Genomic DNA, 9,090 nt, shown 5'->3' with positions numbered 1-9,090 from the left:
AGCCTGACACACTCAGACACCAATCATTTTTAAAGTGGAGTTTCTGTTTTTTGTGGATTTGTCACTGCTGCAGCATGTTTTATTTTCAGGTTTGCAGAGGAACTGGTCAGCAGATTTCTTAAAGTTGCTGGGGAGCGCAGTGAAGGGGACAAGAAAAGTGTTCCAAGCGAGACAAGCTGGCTTCTGGCCAAGGAGCTGCTGCTCACCCAGAGGGAGCAGGGAGTCCAGATGCTGTAGCTGTGGTTTATGTGCAGGAGCTGAACCACAGGGAATTATCCAGACAGTACAGAGTAAATAAGGATCATAAGGATCATTCTACCCGCATCTGAAGTCACTGAAATTACTTCTCCAACCCTTTATCTCTTATGCAGGAAGCACGGTCTCAGCTTACCACGAAGCACTGCTATGTACTCCTACCAGGATCAGCGCAGCTTCTGCACAGAACAGTGCAGGACTCTGCTCTGTTGAAATAGGCCTGTCGTGGTGGTATGTATGAGAACTGCCTTTTCATGGCTTGGTGTGGTGCCCATTCCTTTTGTGGCAGCTTTCTAGAGTTAGAAGACTTCCAGAAAGTAAGTTGCTCACCCACAACCGAGCTGTTCCACTCACCCTTCCTCCCCATTGCTATGAGGGAGGCAGCAAGCAGAGAGCAAAAGGATGCAGCCCCAGCTCCCAGCAGAAAACCCTGAGCCCAAATCCTGCAGCACCCATGCCATCAGGTCTGCCATACCTTGGCTTCTTTGGTGAGATGAAGTGCTTGGCAGCTGGAGACAGCAGTGCTCATTCCTCAGCCAGATGGCATTAGGAGGTCAGGCTGGACGGGGCTCTGAGCACCTGATGGAGCTGTAGGTGTCCCTGTTCATTGCAGGGGTGTGGGACCAGATGGCCTTTAAAGATCCCTTCCAACGACAACGACTGTCACACAAAGAACATTCACCAACTCTTTAGTGCCAAAAAGCCAAACTCCAGGTAGGAGGGGATTACAGTAGGATGAACAACCAAAAAAGCCTATTTAAAAAACAGTCTTTGTTTTTAAACGATCTCACTAATAGGAAATCCATTTGTCTATTTCAACAGTTATTTTTTTTCTGGGAGATCCCTATTTATCTGATTTATTAGAAATGCTCCACTGGGACACGACGCATTTTACTAATAAACCTAGAGGTTAGCACTATTGTTTTCAGTACAGCTGACCCTTGGATTTGCTGTAAAACCAGAATCATTAGAAATGCTCCATTGGTTATATTGGAGCATTTCTAATGAATCAGAGGGTCAGCTCTATTGAAATAATGTAAGATATCGAGATTCATGGGGAAAACTGCATTGAAATGCATGGAGCGTTTCTAATAAATCCAGATTTTAGTGGAGCTCAACTCTGAATCCATTAATACGTTATGAAAAAATAGTTACTGAGCATGCACCTTAAGTACTTCTGCCTGTGTTAATCACTCATTTATTTTAAAATGCATTGTAAAGACAACAAAAGGCACCAGCAGAAGTTTGTTATTTAAAGTGCACCATTTCCTCCACTCACACAGGAGCAGAGATCCACCACTGCAACCAGTATGAGAGCCCCAGCACCTCACCACGTGCTCCAGTAAGGAGAGCAGTATCAACTCCTAGGAAAAACATCCTAGGTGTCAGCATAAGAGCATATCATTGCTCAAGGACTGCAAAAAGGAAGGTGCAGGTGTTTATCTGGGTATTTTAATGCCAATTACATATGGCAGCTGAAGGCAGTTAATGACCATAAGAAGCAGTGGTTCGTGGGTAAATACCTCCCTTGAAGCGCATAGTCTCCACCAGCACAGAGGGATTCCTTCTTGAGAGAAATGAGCTGGTTTGATGGAGGGTGCTCAGATGTATTTAGTTTGTCCAGCTTATGGCAGAGCCTGAGTCTGGTGGTTGGACAGGATCTTAGTGGTGTCAGAAAGGGGCACCTTCACCAAGCAGCAGCCTCAGTGCCAGCTGTGGGTGGGAAGCACCTGTCCCCAGGTGAGCACCCAGGTGCTTCTGCAGTTTACAGATGCAATTAATTACTGGCAGAAAGAAATCAGTCAGCTTTCCTCTGCAGGTTAGGTATTCTTAAATTCCAGTCACAAGGTGAGCAACAGAGTGAGGTTGATACAGCTAACAAGCTGAGTTGGCTTCTTTTTTTTTTTAACCTTTTACTGTACGCTACTAGCTGGAGCCTGGCAGACTTTTAAGTTTCCATTATAGCATTCAACAGCTGTAGTCTTCTTATTGTGCACCAAAGATGGGTTGGCTTTGGTTTAATGCAATGGTAGGCTTTGTTCTTGCTAAATTATGTATTCAGGGAGATGATATCTTCAACAACAACAAAATAACAATAAAAAATTAATTCTCTCTTCAGGATTTGTCTATTCAATGCTGTCAGCTTGTTACCTCCTTGAAAACAGGTCTGTAGTAATAAAAATTAGTTATTAATAGCAGCATGTGATGGGCTAGGAGACCCAAAACAAACAAAATAACAGGAGGTTGTTTTAATTTATCATTTCTCAACATAACAAGAAGAAGCAAATGTTGGTAGATTTGTTGTAAGGGCAGGGGTGGGTCAGTGCTTCTCCTGCACTGTGAAGCCCCTCATCAGAGCAGAACTGAAGCAATCTTGTCAGGTTTGCACATGAACCACGTGTGAGAGTTGCTGTGTTGTTTTCATGATGCTGATGCCCACCTCTCACTTTCTGAAGGCAGTGCTTTATTTTACCTCTTATCTTCCAGAATGCTGCTGCTGAAGCGCCTGTAGTGCTGCTGTCCCAGCCTGGGGGAGAGCTGGACCAGTGGCACTGCTGGACCATGCCCTGCTCTCAGGTAATGCATCCAGAAAAGCTCTGAAAAGACAGGCAAAGGGAATGGTTGTACTTACGGGCTCACCTAACAGGCCTTGGGAGGGTGGCACGAGGTTCACCTCCACGATGCTGCAGGTGAAGTTGCTGAATTGGTCATGGTAGAAGTGAATAGGCCAACATCTTGTCAGCCTGGTGCTGATGGTCTGAAGGCACAGGGTGAGGAAGCATCTGGAGGTTTGGACTCGGCTGTTCTGTAATCCATAGAGTCTCTGCTCCTGGTCTCAGCTTCAAAACAACTGAAAGATATCATAAGAAGCTTCGTTCTCATTCAAGGGCAGATCACTGAAAACCAGCAAACCAGTTTTGGGTGAAGTAGATATGCTGTATAAAACTTGAGACTCCCCTACAGCATGTTCACTGCCAAGGGTTTGCTGCTGTAGCCATATCAGGATGTGCAACCTGAGTGCTGCCAGCAGCTCCTCATTCTGCAGCTTTACAGCACACCTTAGGTGTGTTCCAGAATAGTTTGCTTAAAATTAAGCACAAGAAGACAATACATCCATCACATCCCCTTTACAAGGCTGTTCAAGGAACTAGGCTTGTGTGTGTCGTAGCGTTTTATAGCAGCGGCCTTGCAATAGGTCCCAGTGCTTTCAGGAGATAGCAGAGGAGCTGGCTTGCCTCGGAGATGCAGAGAGGTTCTGTTTATTTTATGAATGCATACAAACCTTGTATCTGCAGTTTGTCAGGTTATGGTGCTGTTCTTGCAGCTGCTTTGTATCTATATACACACATATAGATAAAAATGTATATAAAAAGTATATTAATAGAATTCTGTCTCAACAGATTTAATTCTTAAATACTGCATATACTTGTTTAATCTCTCATTTTGGAAGTAGGAAAGGTTAGATTATAACATCAGGTTAGCTCTCTTTGAAGCAGGTAATAATTAAGTTGATTCACTGTTGCAATTACTGTCAAATCCCCCTTAATTACCACGGATTTTATAGCAGCTTCATTATACGTCTGCTGTAATGCATTGTGGCCCTAAGGAGAAGTGTTGCAGGAAATTCTGCATAGCATGTATAATTCTCACCTGCAGTTAAAGCTTCCAGTGAAAGCCTCTGCACTAAATTTATCTTTTTTTGACGTTTTTCCCCCTATTATTTAAAGCAGCTGAACTGCAGTAACACCACTAAAATCTACACCGAACTTCAGAAGTGGAAATGGATCTCTTCATGGGTATGAGGAATAAAAATGGAGAGATGATGCAATTAGTGGTGAATTCTTCTTAGGGAAACGGCTCAACAGAAACGAGGAACACTTCTGCAATGGCAGCATGCTCTGTCCTGCAGGCCTCGTAGCTCTGAGCAGCCTCTCCTCACTCGCTATGGACGGAAGCATTTGCCAGGTCAGTCTGCAGTGCAACAGTGTTTTCATCCATTGTTTGTCTTCTATTTTATAAACTGGATCACACAAGTATAAGGTACGTGCACAACAAACAGCTTCGATGGGTTTTATTTCATCTGCAGATTGAATATGCTGTTACAGAATATAGTAAAAATAGTCAGTGAAGACAGCAATTTGGGCAGTGCTAAGACCTGTTTCAGGCACACAGAATCACAGAATGGCCAGGGTTGGAAGGGACCTCAAGGATCACGAAGCTCCAACCCCCCAACCACATGCAGGGCCACCAACCTCCGCATCTCATACCAGCCCAGGCTGCCCAGGGCCCCATCCAACCTGGCCTTGAGCACCTCCAGGGATGGACGGGGCATCCACAGCCTCTCTGGGCAGCTCACCACTCTCATAGCAAAGAACTTCCCCCTGACATCCAATCTAAATCTCCCCTCCCTCAACTTCAAACTATTTCCCCTTGTCCAGCTGTTATCTACCCTTTCAAAGAGTTGACTCCCCTCCTGTTTGTAGGCTGCCTTTAGGTACTGAAGGCTGCAATGAGGTCACCCTGCAGCCTTCTTTTCTCCAGGCTGAACAAGCCCAGCTCCCTCAGCCTGTCTTTGTAGGGGAGGTGCTCCAGCTCCCTGATCATCCTTGTGGCCCTCCTCTGGACCCTCTCCAACAGCTCCCTGTCTTTCTTGTACTGAGAGCTCCAGACCTGGACACAGTACTCCAGAACACATTGCTCCACCCAAGAACTATTAAAGCAGTTCTTCAGAACCAACCTTCAGGTAATGGGTAATGGTAACAACACAGCCTGGTGGAGCTGCTGCAGTGCCCTTCGTGTGCCACTGTTGTTTCCGCTGGAAAAATCTTTACAAATCTGAGCCTGCAAACTGAGCAACAGCTCAGAATGGAAAACTGAGCCAAGCGTCCCATGGATTCTCTTGTAACAAAGGAATTTACTCCGTGGCATACATTAGATACAGAAAGGGCTTCAGTGTCAGTGACACTATTGGCAGCTGTGTTAACAGTTGAGGAGCTGGCTTTGTACGGCAGTACAGTTATTAAATTTCTCCAGAGACCATGACTCATTAATCAAATATTCATACATCTCTGTAAATACTCTCTGAACAGAGAATACCCTCAGAGCTGAGCATCCCAGCACAAGTGCTCTTTCATGTAGCGCTGACAAAATCCTGAGAACATGCGGTCATGTTTTGCATTTCTAATGCTGTATGTACTCCTTAGTGCCCCGATTCCTAAAAACAGAACACAAATGATCTTACTGATTGCAAGTGTTACACAGTCACAATTAAAATTGCTTCACTATTGCTTCATACCATCTTTTTTAAAGTGAAGACAGTGGATCGATTCTTCTATTCTTTGTTTACCATCAGACAAGCAACTTTTTCCCATACGGATGGAGAAACCCGAGGCCATGCTCCTATTAATACAAGAATTTGTATTAGCATGAAAACAACAAACCACTGCTTGATCTGGGAAGGCCAAAGCACTTGATATATTTGCAAAGACATGAGCTTGTTGTATTTAACAAGCGCTGTACTCAGTGTTTCCTCCTGCCACAGCATGTCTTCTCACCTGTGCTGGGGAGGCCCAGTACAGCCAAGGGTTTGGCCTCAGTCAGGTTGGGATTGTGGTTATAGAATCTCTGTGATCTGTTGAGTCTTTTTCCCGTGAACCTCTAAAAAAATTCGGTTTTCTCTCTGAACTCCCCATCCTAAGGCCTTTGTACCAAGGCTTTTGGTTTTGGTTATTGCGTCTGGATTTTCCCACCAATAGCATGAAGTGTTTCACTAAATTTAGGCTTGATTGTAGAGGAACATTAATCCAGAAGAGAGAACGCTTCCTTTTCTACTTCCTCTTCCCATAAATAAATATCTCCATAGTTCCTGCCACATCAGTTTCAGTGCATTTTAGTTCTCTTTAACAGGAATTGACACTTAGGCTTTAGAAAAACAATTCTCTTACGCTTAATTAGGGCACTGACTGAGATGGGGTGGCAATAGCCTGTCCCACCTCTCCCATAGAGGCCTAAATCTGAGCCTCTTGCTCCACAATAAAGCTCTGGGTATCTGCTATCACTGAGGACAGCACGGGGCTGCAGTTACCATCCCTGCTGCCTCTTCTCCACCTGAGCCCAGCATCCCCATCCCGGACATCACACGTGCTCCCACTGCCCTGGGTGACCTCATCCTCTGACCCGCAAACCGCTGAGTGAGGATAAATACCCAAAACGTTGACTTTTAATAATGTTCCCCTGGGACATGGGGATTCACTGGCAGGATCGGAGTGTAAGGAAGGAGTAGATGGGAAATAATTATGTGTGAGTGCTGAGGGGAGAGTGCTCAAAGCCTTGGCTTTGAGATGTGTCTGCACACCCACTACAGCTAGGCAAAAACGGCTAACATTTATTTGTGCATCTTCTTGCATAAATAAAGCCCTGCTGACTTGCTTTGATGGCATTTACGACCACATTTATTCATAAACATTAGAGTGAGCAAGTTTTTATTTGCAGGAGCATTCATAGAAAACAGAAGCGTTGTGAATTCTGGTGTGAATAAATACCGGAGAGCTCTCACATGAGAAGGGCTTCTGCAGTCATTAAGTAAAGCTCCTTTTACTGTGCGCACCGTGGAATCAAACAATTACAGCTGCCCGTGAACTGCTTACAAACAGGGAAGGGAACTGTTTAGAAAGCTCAGTTAGCCTCAATTAGGCAGCAGAAATCGTCTCCTGAAGATAAGCAGTCATGTGGTCGAGTGATGATTGCTCAGGGCTTCATCCCACCTCACTCCAACGTCTCTTTACATCTTTTTGGCAGCGGATGAAAATGTTTCCCGAGCAGAAAGCAGGGTGGGCTGTTCGTATTCATTTGTGGGATTATTGACCTTTCATAACTCACGGTTGCCTTTCATGCCATCATTTGGTTTAAGAGATTGTCAATATCTCTGGGTATAAATCAGCTCTCCAGAGTGAGTCCGTTTTCTTACTGTAATTAATGGCAAATAGGAGATCCATCTCTGCATCCTCAAACACGTGGCACTGTCACTGACTGACTCACCTGCCTTCCACTGCCAGCATTTCGTGGCTGGGTTGTTCAAATAAAACAAACAAATGGGGAAGAAAACAACTCACTAAAGGGAAGAAGTTGGTAAGCCAAAGGCACTACCTGAGTGATGGTCCTGAGTGGCTTTTGAGATATTCTGGAAGATGGTCTGCAATCCTCCAGGCTGTTTTTTGTAGAGATCAGTTGTCACTAGCTAGTGGTCTCTGCAGTCCGGTGCCACCAAGCAGGGGTTCGTGGAGTCCTCCAAGGAAAAAGGCCACTGCTGGGTGTGGGTAACTAATGCTCCTTTGGTTTGTGTTTGAAGGCAGCAGCAGCAACAGTGATGACACAAATTAATTGCACAGTTTTCAGGAGGTAATGCAGACGAGGTAAAGAGAATTACTATGCAATTAACATAGTTTCCAATTAAAGTCCCCTGTAGTTACTGAAAAACATTAATTTCTAGTAACGTGGTAATTTAACTTGTGTCACCACTGTACATGGATCTCCAGCACCAGGGCAACAAGTGGGCTTCTCAGTGCTGGAGCCTTGCATGAGAAACAGGAAAAACAATCTGAAAATAGCTGTCAGTTTTTAATAGCTGCTTGTGGTCAGCTTCTCACAAGATGCCACTGTGGTGAGGAGAAGGGCTTGGTAACAGATCGAGGAACCACAGTGAACAATGGCAGCCCTCAGTCTGAAAGGACTATTTGAATAAACTCTGCGTGTTTCAAACACGACGTTTCTTTATGAACACGTTGCAAGAAGGCTGAGACAAACGGAACTTTTTCTCCCCTTTAAGTTTGCTGTCGGGATGGTAGACCGACATTTTTCCTCCTAACAAGTGTACTGTAGCTCTTATTTCCCTGTGACCATTCCCATTACAAAACCTCCAACCCAAAGGCCTGGAGCAGCCGCTCCTTTCGGCTTGGTGCGAGGTCAGAGCCAGCCCAGTGGGCAGCTGCACGCAGCCAGGGCAGCTCGGGAGGGCAGATTTGTCCCTTAGCTCCAGCTGGCTCCTGGCGTAGGCCTGCAGGACTTGAGACGTGTCGTGCTCTGCACGTCCATGCATTTTAGAAACCAGCAATGCCACAGTCAGGAGCAAGTCCACTGCACAGCTCTGCGTTTCCTCAGTTTCATGCAGCTGAGTTCCGCTCCCAACTTCATTACTTTTGCAGGCTCCTGATCATTAAAGTCTCTAAAGCTTATTACATTTTATTATTATGACTACAACAACAGAAGTTGTAAATGGAAAAGACATTATTGATTCAACTAATCCACTGCGTGCAGGGTTGCTCTTCGCTGCGCGTGTCGGCCTTTGGGCCAGGTTGGTTGGCAGCAGCCCAACATCGGCCCTCCAACACTTGTGAAAGCACAGTGCAACTGCATGCCTGATTCCTGTCTGCTGGCACCCAAAGGATCCAGGGGAAAGTTGTGCATTCCTTGCTGAAGCTCCGTGAATCTGAGCCTCGCTAATCAGGAGTCTCCTATTTTCCAGTTCTCAGTGACATACCCAATTCTGCTCATTTTGACATCTAAATTCCATAAATACGTTGTTTACTCCCTCTTCTGGGCTATTAATGAAAAATATTAAGTAAGATCCAAGGCAAACATCCTCACATACATGCAGCATGTAAAAATATTATGCCAATTATTGGTGTGATTTAACCGTGCAGAGGTTACTAATTTAGACAAACGATGTGTGCCTTTGTTTTCTGTTTCTGAAAACGACGAAACCACAAATAATCTCATTTTGGCTTCTTGGAATGTTAACTCAATTAGCACCTGAAAATGCACGCTCCAGCCCTGACA

General features: G+C 45.0%; 1 long non-coding RNA gene across 1 annotated transcript; it reads left to right on the top strand.

Annotated features, from left to right (window-relative positions):
* The first annotated feature begins 1,131 nt into the window (after positions 1 to 1,131).
* On the top strand, positions 1,132 to 4,221 carry LOC109369168. The gene is made up of 3 exons (XR_002117846.2): positions 1,132 to 2,284; positions 2,375 to 2,832; positions 3,984 to 4,221. It is a non-coding gene; the product is annotated as an uncharacterized LOC109369168 (long non-coding RNA).
* Positions 4,222 to 9,090: the final 4,869 nt, after the last annotated feature.

This window comes from Meleagris gallopavo, chromosome 10 (genome assembly GCF_000146605.3).
Source record: "Meleagris gallopavo isolate NT-WF06-2002-E0010 breed Aviagen turkey brand Nicholas breeding stock chromosome 10, Turkey_5.1, whole genome shotgun sequence".
NCBI classification, from domain to species: Eukaryota; Metazoa; Chordata; class Aves; order Galliformes; family Phasianidae; genus Meleagris; species Meleagris gallopavo.
This window is presented reverse-complemented; position numbering and strand designations above follow the sequence as displayed.